We start from the raw sequence: 14,986 nt of genomic DNA, 5'->3' as shown, positions 1-14,986 counted from the left end.
CACGCTTGAGTTGCCAACATGCAAAGTGAAGGCTATAAAGAAGGAGCTCAGAACGGTGATAGCGAACAAGGTTATTTTGGTTCGCAATCGAGCATGCATAGTGGGTTTTCTCACGGCTTCAATTCAAGCTATATTTCCATGGCCACTCATTACAGAGCTCTTCAGAGACTGAAGCTCAGGCATCTCAGAGGTCATCATCAGTTTGTTACTCTAAATCATGAAGCCCTTACTGAGCTGCATTGGTGGCTGCAGAACATAGAAGGCTGGAATGGCAGAGGCATCTTCAGGGATACCCCAGATCTAGTGAGAAAGACGCAAGCAGAGCCAGCCGACTGTGGAGTGCGCTGCAGAAGTTTACAAACAGGAGGGGAAATGGTCCAGAGTGAGCTTCGCCTCCACATAAATTGTTTAGAGCTGCTGGCGGGTTCCTCCGCTTAAGGGCCTTTATCAGAGACTGCGTCAACTGCTGCGTCAACTGCTGCGTCCTTCTCAAGATGGACAATATTTCAGCCGTACCCGATATAAACAAGCTGGGGGGGGCGGGTGGTGGTGGTGGGACCTCCTCCAGGATGTTAGCAGAATTAGCAAAGGATTTTTGGCATCACTGCGTGCAGCAGCAGATATCAGTGTCCGCAGAATATGTGTCAGGGGTGAAAAATATAGTGGCAGATTGGAATTCTCGATATCTGGTAGACTCCAGCGACTGGAGGCTACTCCCAGCCATCTTTGCAGAGTTGCAGGAGACCTTGGGGCCTCTAGATATGCATCCAGGCTCAAATCCCAAACCACCCCCCCAGCATTTCAGGTGGAGGATAGCTCCAGGAGCAAAGGGGAGAGGACGCTTTCTTGCATCAGTTGACATGAGCAGTGCACTATGCGTTCCTGCCATTTGCTACGCTAACGAGAGTGTTATCGAAGGTTTGCAGGGACCAGGCAGAGTTGGTGTTGGTAGTTCCATTATGGAAGTCCCAGCCGTGGTTTCAAGTAGTGATGGAACTTGATACGTATTTCCTGAGGATTCTTCCCCACAGGAGAGACATCCTACAGAGTCCGAATGGGGAACTTCATCCTTGGATGGTGGTGGGCACCCTGCGCCTGATGGCTTACAGGGTTTCAGGCAATGATGTGAACGGCAAGGCATTTCACGACTCACTGCATCAGAGACTCCTGGGCGCCTTCCACCATTAGGAGCTACGGTGCCACGTGGAAACGCTGGTCCGTCTACTTCATGGGTTTCGGTGTTAATCAGGTTACGGCCCCTTTAGTACACGTGCTGAACTTCTTAGCAGAACAGTTCAGTGACGGTTGCACCTACAGGAAGGACAGTTGGAGTGTACAGGTCCACTATATCAGCAGGGCACGATAAAGTAGAGGGGAAGCCGGTAGGTGAACATCCATCGGTTCTACATGTGCTTAAAGGGATCAAAACAAGGAAGCCTCCAGAGGCAAGATATTCGCTGCTCTAGGATGTTCAAGGGGTTTTTCAGTTGTTCCTAGCTTGGCCAGATAATAGGGACCTTTCACGGTCTCAGCTCTCAGGGAAATTAGCCATGCTTCTTTGCTTAATTGCGTGCGGACCTGAAGGCGCTAGATAGACAGAAACGTTTTCTCTCCATTTTCTATCCAGAGGGAGAAGCCTTCCACATAGCAAGTAGGACAAAGTCGGATTCGATTATTTCCTTCCCAAACAATAGCAAGCTTTGTGTAGCACAATGCATCAAAGATTATGAGGTAGATACAGCAGAGGTGAGGCCAGCAAGGGTCACTCACCTCTTAATTGCACGCAGGAAGCCCTTTCATGCAGTAGCGACAGCCACAATTGCGAGATGGGTCAAGAGGGGTAATGCATTGAGCAGGAATTGATTTGTCAAAGTTTGGTGCGCATGCTGGTAGGGGTGCAATGGCATCTAGAGATTTTTCAGCAGGGGTAGCTTTGCAGGATATAATGAAGTTAGCAGATTGGTCTAACGAAACATTTAAGACCTTTTATTTTAAGCCTATTTCTCAGATTGCTAATAGAGTACTTGACAGCTTTGAACAAGCATAATGTTCGCCTCCTGTCTCGACAGACTGAAGATTGCCCATGCTTACAGTGCAGGGTAGTCTTGATTCTATTAAAGACAAGGAGGCGAGTATTATATCCCACCCCGAATACGCTAGGGGACGTATTGCAAAACTGTATTGATGAATGATGTGCACCTATTGCCTGCCCTTTTGACAGCATCTCCATTTGTTTCAGAAGATGAGCAGAAGTCGACTTGAGTGATGATCAGACAAAGTACACAAATGAGGGGAGATGTCTATTCTTCACCGTCGAGAGGGCTGGTTCTCAGCACAAAGGACAGTTGTTGATTTCAAGTTGACCGTTGGGTTATTCCATCAAAGTCAGTGTTCGCTGCTAAAGAAAGAGTAGGCTTACTTATAGGCAAAGGCAGATTGAGATTGGACAGAAGGAATGGCCCAGGACTACTCAAAGCCCAAGGATTGTGGGGATTGGTAGTTCTGTAGACATTTTACAGTGAAGGTTAAAACTAAGACCCCCTTTTTGTTGGACCATCTAGGGAAGGAGCATCTAGGGAAGCTGCAGAGGTAACACGTGTTTCAAGGAAAGTGAACATTTAAAAAAAAGTTGAATTGCTGTGAGAGCAGTAATAAAGAAGTAAAGCATAATGCTCGCCTCCTTGTCTTTAATAGAATCAAGACAACCATGCGCTGTAAGCATGGGCAATCTTCCTTTTTGGTTTGAATGCATCAACAATGCAAACCCCTTGATCAATCTCATGAATGATCTAGGGTTAGCACAAACGTCCACCCACGTAGGTGGCCATGCCTTATACTGTGTTTTAGACAATTTTAATAGTTTCAAACAATGCACAGAGCAGGCGAGGAACCGAAGATCACCTACAGCTGAACGACCAGAAAACTGCCATTCTTAATTGTCAAAATAGGCCTCATTGTTGAACAAATACTCAGCTAGTAGGCCATACATCGCCTTTTTTCACACTGCTGGAATCTGGTGTAACAAATATTGGCCATCATTAAGGGGCTGTCCTATGCCAGCTAAATTGGTCTGTTACCTAGGAGCATTGTTTAATTTAAATACATGAATGGATAATTTGTCATGCGATTAATGCTTTTGAAGCTAGCCCATTACATTAATGTAAATCTACTTTGGCCTTCTTAAGTACATAGTGAACCTACAGTACATGCAAAATACAGCCACAAGGCTGCTACTCGACTTCATTGCAACCACATCTCCCCGGCTCCTCAAGAACGGACTGCTAGCCAGTGATGAAACAAGTGGAGTTTAAAGCATTGCGCATGGTACAGAACGCATACTATTAAAAGCGCCCGCCTTTATTTGCAGTAGTAGACTGCACTAAACGGCAAACAGATAAATCAACATCTGTGGATCCATTGTCTTCCCCAGGTTTAGATAAGGCACAGGCAGCACAATTGTGGAATTGCCATCATCATTGGGTCTCTCAAAAGACCACATAGAATTCAGAAAAAAAGATTAGAAACAAAAATATTTAAGGTAATTTGGCAAAGCTTAGTTTCTAAAATGATATGAAATGTGGTGAATTTGTTGACCACCTAGTGTAATGATGCCCCTGTGGAGGGGATATGCTTTGTGAGCAATTAGGCCATCCGCATGGTGGATGTGCGCTCACCTGGGCTTTTTTGAAATATAATTCAAGAAATTAAAGTGGTAGATCAACCTCCGGAAAAAGGATGAGGGTTCGCACACATTTTCATATGTTCAGTCCACAACATAAACATTGACACGTGTACTCTGGGTGGACACAGCCTATAGGCCCCGTCCCCCTGTCATATTTAGTTGGAATATGACATTCAGGATTAGACCAGGTCTCTCAGAAGGGGAGGGAAACATTCCCCTCTGCTATGGCCAGCCTAATTAACTATCAAAGGCTTCATGGATCCACCATTTCCTTTTGCCGAGCCCTGCAGAATGGTGGCAGTGATTAAAAGAATTATCATACTAAGACAGTATACTTAAAACAGACCCAAATGGGTCCTGGCTGCAGAGGTTAAAAAAAAGGAGACCGGAAACCCCAACAACCTTTGATATGCACTGTGTCAACCTGAAGCCAGCTCCCGCCCTTAGTATTCACGGACAGTGAAAGGTCAGGTCTGGGACTGCGCGTTTACAGTAATCATCCCTGAAGGGGGACCCCAGGAGTATGTGGTTTGATGGAGACAAAGTATGTTCTTGACGCAACTTCATGGGAGACCTGCCCGTTTAATCAGGAAGCACAGAGAGCAACATAATCTTAAGAGACCCTTTGAACCACAACAGATAGGAATTATTTTTCACCACTTTACCTTTTCTGTTGCTTGGGTAATTATTGTAGTCTTAGCCTACACCAATCACTGTGTCCCATTTGGCTTTAAAAAGAGGATAAAGCCCCACTTTTGGGCAGATCTGAAGATTTTGCAAGGGGTAACAAGAATAACTCAGCATTGGACCCTGGCTGAAGGTACAGTCTAGTCTGCCTTACATCTTCCACCAGTAAAGGAAGGCCAGGATCTCCAAGAGGGAAGCAAAGCCCTCCCCTAAACATTGTTAATGATTCTAATCGCACGTCACACAGCAGACCAGGACTCTTGCCACTAGCCTACGATGCAGCGCGCACTTCGTTTCCTAGAATTCAGATTGAGCTGGAACCCAACCCATCTCACACCCCCTTTTACAAATACCCCGGGTCACAATGGAGCATGAACCATGCCGGTGGGTGGTAATTTTAAATTCAAAGAAAAATCACACAAATGTTATATTGGGCAGCAATCACCAATGGGGTGATAATTACAAGGTAAATTGATGAAATACACTTAGTTGGACCTTCTACTATAACATATCCAAAGCACAAATGAAGGGAGCAATTTTACTATTCGGGTAGATAGCACTGGAGTTAAGATTTCCCCCCTGCAATGCTTCCTCAAACCTCTAATAATCAAATTGTGAGTGGGTAGAAAGGTAGGCAGCAAACAATTAAAATCTGACCTTCCCCCATGAAAACCTTTGCAATTGCATAAAATAGCACTTGGAATTACTAAATATTTCATTTAAAATGTGCAAATGAATGAGGTAAATATGAGTTATAACAGTATCAGGGATGTAAGAACACTAGCAACTACAAGGCAAGGTACCAAAAACCGGCATACAGTTCAAAAATCAACTTTGAAGTGACAGTGCAGCCAAATCACACGCATAGAAATTGCATTTGCTAATTTACACAGGTTTAAATGTCAAAACGGTTTGAAAAACAGGTGAAATAGACATAATCGGAATGCAGTTTTTATGCTGAATGACAAATGCACATTGCAGGGATGATATGCAAGTGAAAGAGCGACTCTAAATGAATGACAGTATGAGATCCTCAATGGAAAAGGAAATTTGGTTTTAAAAATAAAAGCAGTTGAGAGAAAAATCGGTTTGGAAAGGAAAGGACAAGTTTTACAGAAAGGACAAGTTTTACAGAAACTATATTTTAGTACATAGAAAAGAGACGCCGCCTGTGACACAGGTTACTTTGCAAGTGTAACCCCTTCGCACTGTGTGCCCCTTTATGTGGGAATTAATTAGTTAACTCAAAATAGTACAAAGGACTTACACAAGACAGAAATGAGTGGAAGAATGGTGCCAACACTTGCAGATCAAGGACACGATGTACAGAGAACTCAGCTAAAGCAGTTATGGGATTTCTAGGGGGTGGAACCTAATACAAGGTACAGAGCAAGGGAAGCAGTTTGTGGCTGTTGGGGTAAGGGCAATACTCACAACATGCATTTGAATGGGGTATTTTGGACAGTGCGCCAGGTTTCTGGACAGCAAGGCAATATCTGGTCACTGCGGCAAGCTCTCTCAGAAGAAAACAGCTGGGCAAAGGTCTGGTAACGGCACAGCAGAGCCTCAGCTGGATAGAGGGCGGCAGGGCAAGCAGGCAGCACTGGATATCCCAATGAGTATTCAGCCACCCTTCCCCTTTCTCCCCGAGTTATTGGGATTTTTTCAGTGGAATTTTTTTAGTGGAGATTTCTGGATCAATGGTCCTGCCTGGACAGGGTCAGCTATGCTCTGGGCTGGCAGCAGAATCTGGAATCTTGCAGAGTGAATATGGAATATCTGGATGCGCAGGAGCTGGAAAATAAGAGTGTCCTTTGTCTCTGCGAGTATACCTTATGTAAGGCGGATATCACAGGATTATACCATGGGGACGGCTTTGGCTGGAATGCCGCCAACAACTGGATTGGTCAGGATTTACCGTTACCGCCTTCCTGTCAACCGGTTGGGCTTCAAGGACATGACATCAGTTTTATGGTGCGAGCTTAAATTGCCCATGCCCTCCCACAGTCATTTTTGCCAAAAATCTGTTATGACATTGCACATTTTTACAGTTGTGGCATTTTTGAAAATCACATAGGCAAATGGCATTCTGACTCAAGTCTGTACTTTCTCATTTCGCCCTCCTAATAATCTTTCGCACTTTTCAGTGGGAAATATTTCACCTAAAATTCTACAATTTTATATATGTGTACCTAGTATCACAGAGCATGTTTGCATAAAATGTTAAAGTTGCACCAAGTATACTTTTACCACGAGTTACGTCTCCTACATGTATCTTGTTTTAATTTCCCAAAAATTACATTAAACTGTGAAACTTTCGCATTCCTGCGTTTCCCGGTTGCAGAAATAAAAGTCTTAAAGTTTATTAATTCAGAACAGTCTTTTGCCCAAAATGGGCCAGCATTAAATAAGGGCATTTTTTTCAACCCACGGTCAACTGTCAGGCACTAGCCCGTGCCATGGATTGGTCTTTGAAGCTCCCCAGTTTAAGTTGAGGGGAGATGCTGCTTAAAAAGACACCCAAATGTCCCAGAAATCCATTATGCCCGACTACAGCATTGCCAGAGAGTCTGATGAGGGCGTGAAATGCTTCACCCCTGCCTAGTCATAGGCCCCAGATGCTGGTACACTTGGGGGAAGGTAGATCCTGTAGTCAATCCTTTGACGCTAGGGCCTAAAAACCTGCCCTGCTGGTTTCTCAGTAACTTTATTTATGTATTTATTTTCTGAGCATTTCCATGGCAATAGTCACGTTCTACTACACAGGAATATGTTCAAAGCAAGGGTCCAGTGACACGAGCAAAGAGAAAGCTTCTTATGAAGGGTTTATCTGTCATTTTGTTGCAAAAAAAGCGTTGAGTATGGCTTGAAGTGAAGTTTTTGTGTACTGCTGAACAGATGAAAAAGAGCATCAGGGCGCAGTCATTTTAAAATGGCAGAATATTTTCTTTCTCAGTGACAAAGTTTTGAGCTGGCAGCATAGCAGTGCCGCTTATGAATTATTTTCTTTGGTGCAATTGAAGAAATACCGGCAGCAATTCTCGGGGTGTTCTGCGTTTCATCTTGCCCCATTTGTGGCTAGTAAAACGGCACAGCCAATATTTTAGATACTGCAAAGCGCAGTTTTAATGCAAGGCAATAGTGCTCAACAGAGCCAGCACAGCCATTCTGCTGGTGACTGCTGAGATGTAGTTTGGTGAGTTCTGCTGGGCAGGTCAATGTACCCCGCAACATCTCCCAGGGAACAGAGGGAGATACTGAATCCAGAGGACCCTTCATCCAGCTCTAGAACCGGTACCCAGCCAGCACACAGCATGCCCTGCGGCAAGCTTCCTAGGTGGAAGTGAGTCTCTGAACCAAACCAAGGTCAAGGCAGCTGCCTGCAACACACTCCTCAGCTTTGGGCTGTCCGCATTAAAGGACATAAGCTCACTTAAGAAGCTAGGAGGAGTGCATCGACAAGCATCTACTGAAGTCTGCCTTAAAGGACATTTCAGCCAGTTAAGTCCCTCAAGCTGTAACCAACTGCACTGCTGACTTATGCCAGAGTACAGTCGCGAACGCCATCCGAGACACGTCAACCAGCACTGAGACAATTCCTGACCCAGAGTCACTGTGTAGGCCAGCCTGCAACAGTCTGGCCAGACTCGCTCGCCGGCAGATACCTGCAGCTGTCTCCTGTCTTGAACTCATCGCATAAGCACCCTGAAACAGTCTCGACCCCGTCAGGCACCAAGAACATCAACAAGCGAAAGTTACATTGTAGTTTGGTACACCCTGGTCCTTCTCTGAAGGCCCCTGCTGAACTTTTACAACCAATTGTTCCCTTTGTGTTGAAACTAAGTATCCTTGAACTATTCTGACTACCCTCCTGTCGGCATCTAGAGTGCATCCCTTTTCCTTCTTTGAAACGGTCTGTCCTCTGCATTCCTTTACAGGGTGGGTTGTATTTTGTAATATGCAGGAACTGTTGTGCAAGTAGATATTTGTATACAACCTTGACTGGACAGTCCCTTGGGTAATAGTATTTTCGCTCCGTTTCAACAAACCCACGATCCATGATCCTGCTGTTCCATCCACATTACCAAAATTGGACGAGGTTTAAAATAGATAGATATCACATAGCAAGTTTCCTATTATATGCTATCATCCGAATCTCTTCTTCCATTTGCATCCTTCCTTCACACTAGTAAGATTGCCTTATTCCCCTCACACTAGTAAGATTGCCTTATTCCCCTCACACTAGTAAGATTGCCTTATTCCCCTCACACTAGTAAGATTGCCTTATTCCCCTCACACTAGTAAGATTGCCTTATTCCCCTATAGTATTTCACAGGCATGTGTCAAAAAACACTGAGATTTAGGTCCACGGGATGTTAATTGAAATGCCTTTTCTCCATGGTTATATTCTGAGTGCTGCAAGGTCACACACAAAATCTATCTTTTATAATATAGATTATTGAAATGTGACCACCCCCACACTCCCCCCTTGCCAATCTGGGGATTCCAACAATGTCAGTGAGCTTCTCCAGAATAGGGATGCCACCATAAAGGAATCTGCAAATACCAGGGGGCTACCAATCATTATCCATGCTGCAGAAGTTTACTGTTCATGGTCAGCATTATATATGTGATTCTGAGGAGTGCAAACACAGCAACAGAGCACTTCACAGAGGATTCACCCAGGGAGATACAGGTAGGGTGAATAGGTGGCAGTGGAATTGGTAGGAAGAGCTTGGGAGATATGAGATTCAGAAATGGAAAAGTAATGTAGAGACACAGGCTCAACAAAACCTACATTGGGGAGGCCCAAACTCTTCAAATGTTGGAAGAGGTGCCAACTTCAGAGGGTGGGAGAGGGGCAAACATTTGTGTGGGGAGAATCTAACTTCTTTACACGTTCTAATCAAACTATTCTAGTGCAGCAATCAGTTAACTATGACCAAGTCTGAGAACACCCACTTAAGGACTGCTTTGGTATGCTATTGTTTATTTATATAGCCCCTATACACAGGTAAGTGTTTCAAAGTGCTCAATGGGGGTGGGAACATGGGGGGGGAAAAAAAAGTTGCTCAGAGCCCTTGAAATTCTGAATCAATGATAGTCTGCACTGGCAGAGTAAGTGCATAAAAAATACATTTAACAGTTTGAGAGAGAGAGCAAATAGGACTGACTGCGATTCTGCACTTTTAACAGTGCAATTAAGGGGTGAAGACAAGGGAGACGATCTTCAGGCGCAGTATGTACAGATCAAGCAAGTGCACCCGGTCAGTTGAGACTGGGGTAAGTGCAGAGAGCCACTCTTGGGTTAATGTCTGAAGTGCATAGAGTGTGTGGTGTGCAGGGCCCGAGGCAAGTGCGAGAGAGGACTGGTGGGGGTGCCGGGGACCAGTGAGACAGAGGTAAACCCGGCAGCCAGTACCAAGCTATAAGGAGGCTTGAGAAGAAGTGGTCTCCTGTCCCCTCTATACCCTTCCAGTCAATCCCCTGGCATGCAAGTACTAACCCCAGATCAAGATTTCAATTGCCCAAAAATGTATGCATACGAATGTGCCAACAGTGAAATGATTTACATTAGTAATACAAGACATTTGTTAACAGCAAAGCCCAGGCGCTGTTTGACATAGGCGTCTAGTTCCGTCAGGCAACTGCTGCGTAGGTCAGCCAGGTTGAGTCAACGTAGCCCCAAGTTTCGGCGGGTGGGGCAGTCAGCTCAATGATGTTGCATCACCGAGTGCAGGTGAATGGAGCCATAAAAAAGATTGTTTTTTTTTTTTTAAAGTGCATGGTCTTCATATCCTTCACGAAATGTATGATGAAAGGACCACTCTCATCCACATTGGTGACTTGCCCCAGAGACAGGTTGCCAAGCAGTCTCACCAAGTCCTAATCACGTTTTATAGAGCACCAGTACAAACATCCATCCACGGGACAGCCGTTATAGGCCACTTAAAAGGAAAGACCGCTAGGGGCGCTTACCAGCATAGACGTGTGAAGGAGTCGCTTCGCACATTGGAGCTACAGAGATTTCCTCTCCCCCCCCCCCCCCCCGTGGAGAACTGGCTTGCAGATGCCCATCGGAACCCCCGTTGTGAACAGTGATCGCCCCTGACCTGGAGTGAAGACTGAGGTTCTGGAGGCACTCCAAAGTCACAAACCCCGAACGACGTGAACCACTCTGCCCCTGCACTGGGGCGACAAACACGACTCCTTGGAGCTATGCACCAGCAGGAGAGCATACACATGGCCGCCCAACAACCCCCCCCACTCCCCGCGACCACCAAGGGGCAAGGAGACAGGGGCTTGGAGCCTGAGCCCAGGGTTCCGTGTACAACACTGAGGCCCGTAACAGCAGTTGTGCCAAGCAACACGCCTGGAGCCCAAGGCGTGAACAGAGGAGCAGCCAGAGACTCTGTGGATGCATCTGCGGAGGGACAGCAATACCCCCCGGGCATAAGGGCACCAGAAGAGCAAGAGCCTGAAACAACCACAGCCCCCAACCCCCCCACCCTCCAGAGTGCACCCCGATAAAGGTGAGGAGACTGAGGCGGGGCAGCAGGGCAATGATACGCTGCAGTAGACTGCCCCGGCAGTCCAGCCAGGCCGCTACGTTGGGGTGTGGCCGGAGGACAGAACAGCAGGGCCCATACTGTGGGAAGCAGGGATCGGAGGGTGACCCCAAGAACTTTGGGGATTCCAGTCGCAAGACATCCTGGGCCCAATGGGTGAAATTGGAACCCCGCAAATCAATATCTCTCTCCTGCCCAGTACAGATCAGCGACCCACATCCTGATTAAGAGGCCCGGCAACCGCACAGAGGCCACGACTCCCGCTGACACCAGGGCCCTGTGAGGAAGGGCTCCCACGAGGGTTGAGAAAACACGTAGGGGCCTACCCCGGAGGAACTCCCGAAGCAGATAAGGAGGGAGGGGGAAAAAGCGAACAGGGGCATAAACGGCCTGTGATTGAACAGTATACCCTCAGAGTACTGGGGAGAAGGGGCAAGCCTAATCCAGGAAAGGTTCGGAGGCAACAGGGTGGCCCAGTAAAAGCTTGCAGGGGACACTGAGCAGCAAAGGGGGGGCCTTTCTGGGAACGGGGGCGCAGCACTCCCACAAGGATGATATCACACCATCCCACCGCACACAAACAAGGCCTGAGGCCCGGAAAGGTGGGACAAGACACTGAGGTGTACCGGGGGGTATTAGTGGGTCACTGGCCACTACCAACTCGATACTGGTGACTTGCCCCTGGAAGGGGGAAGTTCCAGGAACAGCAAGGGACAAGGGTCAACCCTGGATGGGCACCACAATAACACCAAGTTGGCCCGCTACGCCTAGCTGCACTCAACCACAAAAGCCAGGGTAAAGCATATTGACGGAGCACCAGAGTTGAACTGGAGGGCACCGGGGGACATGCCACTACCAAAATGAAGATCTCCACAGGGATTCAGCCCCTGCAATGCTTCTATAGAATCCCTGTACCGACCCGTGGGGCAACCCACTCCAACGAGATGGTATCGGGCAGAGGCGCTCCCAACCCCACCTTGACCAGGGAAGACCTGAAGGTTATATTCCAAGAAATTAAAGTAACGAGGACTGACATCCAAGCTTCAATCTGTGACCTTAAGGGCAGGTTGGACCAACTGGAAGTCAAACTGGAGGGGCTGGAGCACAACAACCTGCAAGTGAATGTCCTTGACATGAAATACGAGGCACGTCTCGCCGACCTAGAAATGAGGGAAGAGGAAACTCTGAAGCGGGTCGACCTGGAAAACGGACGCAATAACCTACAGATCCTCTGAGTGAGTGAGCAGAAAGGGGAATCAGCTGCCGGAGCCTGATCAACCAATTGTTCGCCCTTGAAGTGGGCAAAGAGGTGCAGCTGGAAAGGGCCCACAGAGGCAGAGGAGGCAAGGGCCCGAGGTCCATAGTGCTTTGCGTCCTAAGTACAGGGAGAAGATGGAAGTCCTGTAAAAAGAGAAACGTCTGGGGAGCTTTCTCTACGGAGGCGACACATTCAAGGTGTTTCAAGACCTCTCGGCCTAGAGATGACATACCGGAGGTTGAGCAAAACCAGTCCTGGTTCGAGGCGGGACTCACTAGGGTGGGTCAACTAGTACAAGATGGGGAATCACCATTCAAGAGTTGGGAGGAGGTCCTTGGGTATTGGTAGTGTGTCAGTGCTGGTAGTGTGTCAGTGCTGTTATACCCCAGGCTTAAGGGGGTTTTCAAGTCCGGAAAATGAAGGACCATATTCAGAGGGAACTCAGCCCAGTTGAGAAGGTCTTGGATAGGTACGCAGAGTTGAGATGCCTCATCTCACGCCTTTATGGGACCCTGTTGGAACCCAAGGTGGGGGTCACCAGAGGGCTCTGATTACACTGGGACAGGGATCTGGGGATAGAATTGGGAGATGGCTTGTGGTGACAGATGTGTAGGTGTGCCTTTAAGACCTCCATCTCATGTCAGTATAAGTGATATGAGATAAAACTACTCCACCAATGGCAATATGACCCAGTACGAATTTCCAGAATGTTTCGAACAGTGGACCCCCACTGCTGGCATGGTTGTGGAGCCCGGGCTGATACTGGCACATGTGGTGGAGTTGCCCCAGGGTGCAGGTCTATTGGGCAGATCAGGGACGCAGCGGTGGTGGGGAAACTTGCCATCTGGACCCCCTGCTGGTGCCATTTGGTAGCACTTCCTGCAATTAGCAGCACAAGCTTGTAGGGCCAGACATTGGAAACAGGGGCACCTCCCCACATTGCAAGAATGGTCCACCACAGCTAAAGACATATCTCATGGAAAAGATATCCGCAGCCATCCACGGAGGTAGCGCCTCGGGAGAAACAGAATGGCTACAATAAGTTTTAATGGAATTAAGGGGGCATACGGTTTAAAGGGTGGGGCCAGCCCGGCCCAACCAGATAGACTATGGGCAAGTGGCGCTGCAATCCCCCAGGGGGCAAAGAACTTAATCATTACAGCCTGCTCAGGAGAGGACTTTTACTTGCGATCACGGTCCGATCTGCTAACTGCCTAAAAAGAGTGCACACTCGCAACATCAGGGGAGAGGGTGGAACAAGGATACAACATGATGCATTGTTAGAGGGCATCCCCCTCAGATTGTTTTGTTGAATTGTTGTAAAACCTAATAAAAAGAAATGTACACAAAAAAAAACTCAAAAAGGGGCAAGGGAGATGCTTGAAATTAGCATGGGGGCTCCTTGTGTCCAAATGAGATATATTCCATCGCTTTAGGGGTTGCAGACGATAAGCAGGATGCCTTGGAAATTGCCACTTATATTACCAACGACGATCTGTCCACTTTTAAAACTACTATGAAGAATGACATGAGACCATCATTTCACCTCGGTGGAAACGTGCACAAACTAGTTGAAAATGATGGCATGTGGGTTTTTGGTCATTTGCATTAACACGGACCAACAAGAGTGGATTCCAATTCTCCCTCCCTCCTCGCCCCTTTTAAATTTGCACTTGTAGTGCTGGATTTATAATAGGTACAAAGGGACAACAAAACCAAGAATTAAAAGTTAAAAATTAGTACTGGACTAGCATCTACCGAAGTGAATGAACTTGCTGGTATCCATGCATGTCGCCTAGCGCCAATCCTGGCATTTCATATTTCATGTTGCATGCTGGGACCTGTGGGTAGACTACACATACCTGCATGAAAAGACAACATACAAAAGTGAAAAAATAGGACTGGCAACAGCGCCTAGCATCACGCATAGCACGTGACACTTGCTAGCCATGAATTGCCTCAGATGTCAGCCTCACAGGTCAAAATCCTCTCAGCCGCCCCAGACTTTTTACTTTCCCTGCTGTTTCTCCTCGGGGTCGGACTCTCCAGTCCATCACTAGCCCTCCTCGCCCATTTGGTCTCCGACATATTCCTTCTCAGGCCTCTCTTGAGTTCAGCCCTCATTTTCTGCATAACCTCAGTGCTCATCCGGTCAGAAAGCCTACGCCTCTTACCCGGAATAGTAGAACGTGTCTAGGATCCTGCTTAGTCCCTCGCCCGTGTGTCTCCTACATGCAGCGCGCTCCTTTGGCAGGCTCTCCACCTTCTCTCTCAGCCATAGCAACACTAAACAATCACCGGATCAAAAATAAAAAACAAAAAAAAGACGTGACCCGATACCGTATAAACGTCAAAGAAGACCGCACAACCTTCCCCTCAGGGAGGAGCAGGTTCCGTTTATAAACACTGTGGGCGCTTCTAAACTAGGGGAAAAGAAGGGGCGTGGCTAGTACTTTCAACCAACGGAACGTACCTCCTTTGAGCGAAGGAAAGAAAAGAAGGACTCAGCAGAAGAGAAGACAGACAGCCTTGTAACAAAAGAACGACGAGACGTCTGCTGTCCGAACTAAGAAAAGACTATAAGAAAAGTAGTTCTATTAAACTTAAAGGAGTGAAAAAAGAAATATTGAGCTTATTTTAGTTTCTAAAAATACTTCTGAGCAAGTGTAATACAAATGTACAGAATATAAGTGGTGTGAGTCAAATACATTTAAGTAATATAAATCCGTGTTTATGCTGCAAAAGATAAATGTTAACGGCTGAATAATTTGGCTTGGTTAGAAAATTGAC

General features: G+C 46.9%; 1 protein-coding gene across 1 annotated transcript in view; it reads right to left on the bottom strand.

The window, feature by feature from the left end:
* Positions 1-14,616, bottom strand: part of PDP2 (pyruvate dehydrogenase phosphatase catalytic subunit 2) — a 57,642-nt gene extending 43,026 nt beyond the window's left edge. The window contains exon 1 of the mRNA XM_069653275.1: positions 14,371-14,616. The gene's annotated coding sequence lies outside the window, so the exon portion shown is untranslated. The remainder of the gene's footprint in view (positions 1-14,370) is intronic.
* Positions 14,617-14,986: the final 370 nt, after the last annotated feature.

Source organism: Ambystoma mexicanum, chromosome 1p, assembly GCF_040938575.1.
Source record: "Ambystoma mexicanum isolate Mex_15411 chromosome 1p, UKY_AmexF1_1, whole genome shotgun sequence".
Taxonomy (NCBI): Eukaryota; Metazoa; Chordata; class Amphibia; order Caudata; family Ambystomatidae; genus Ambystoma; species Ambystoma mexicanum.
The sequence above is the reverse complement of the archived record's forward strand: the minus strand, read 5'-3'. Positions and strand labels throughout refer to the sequence as shown.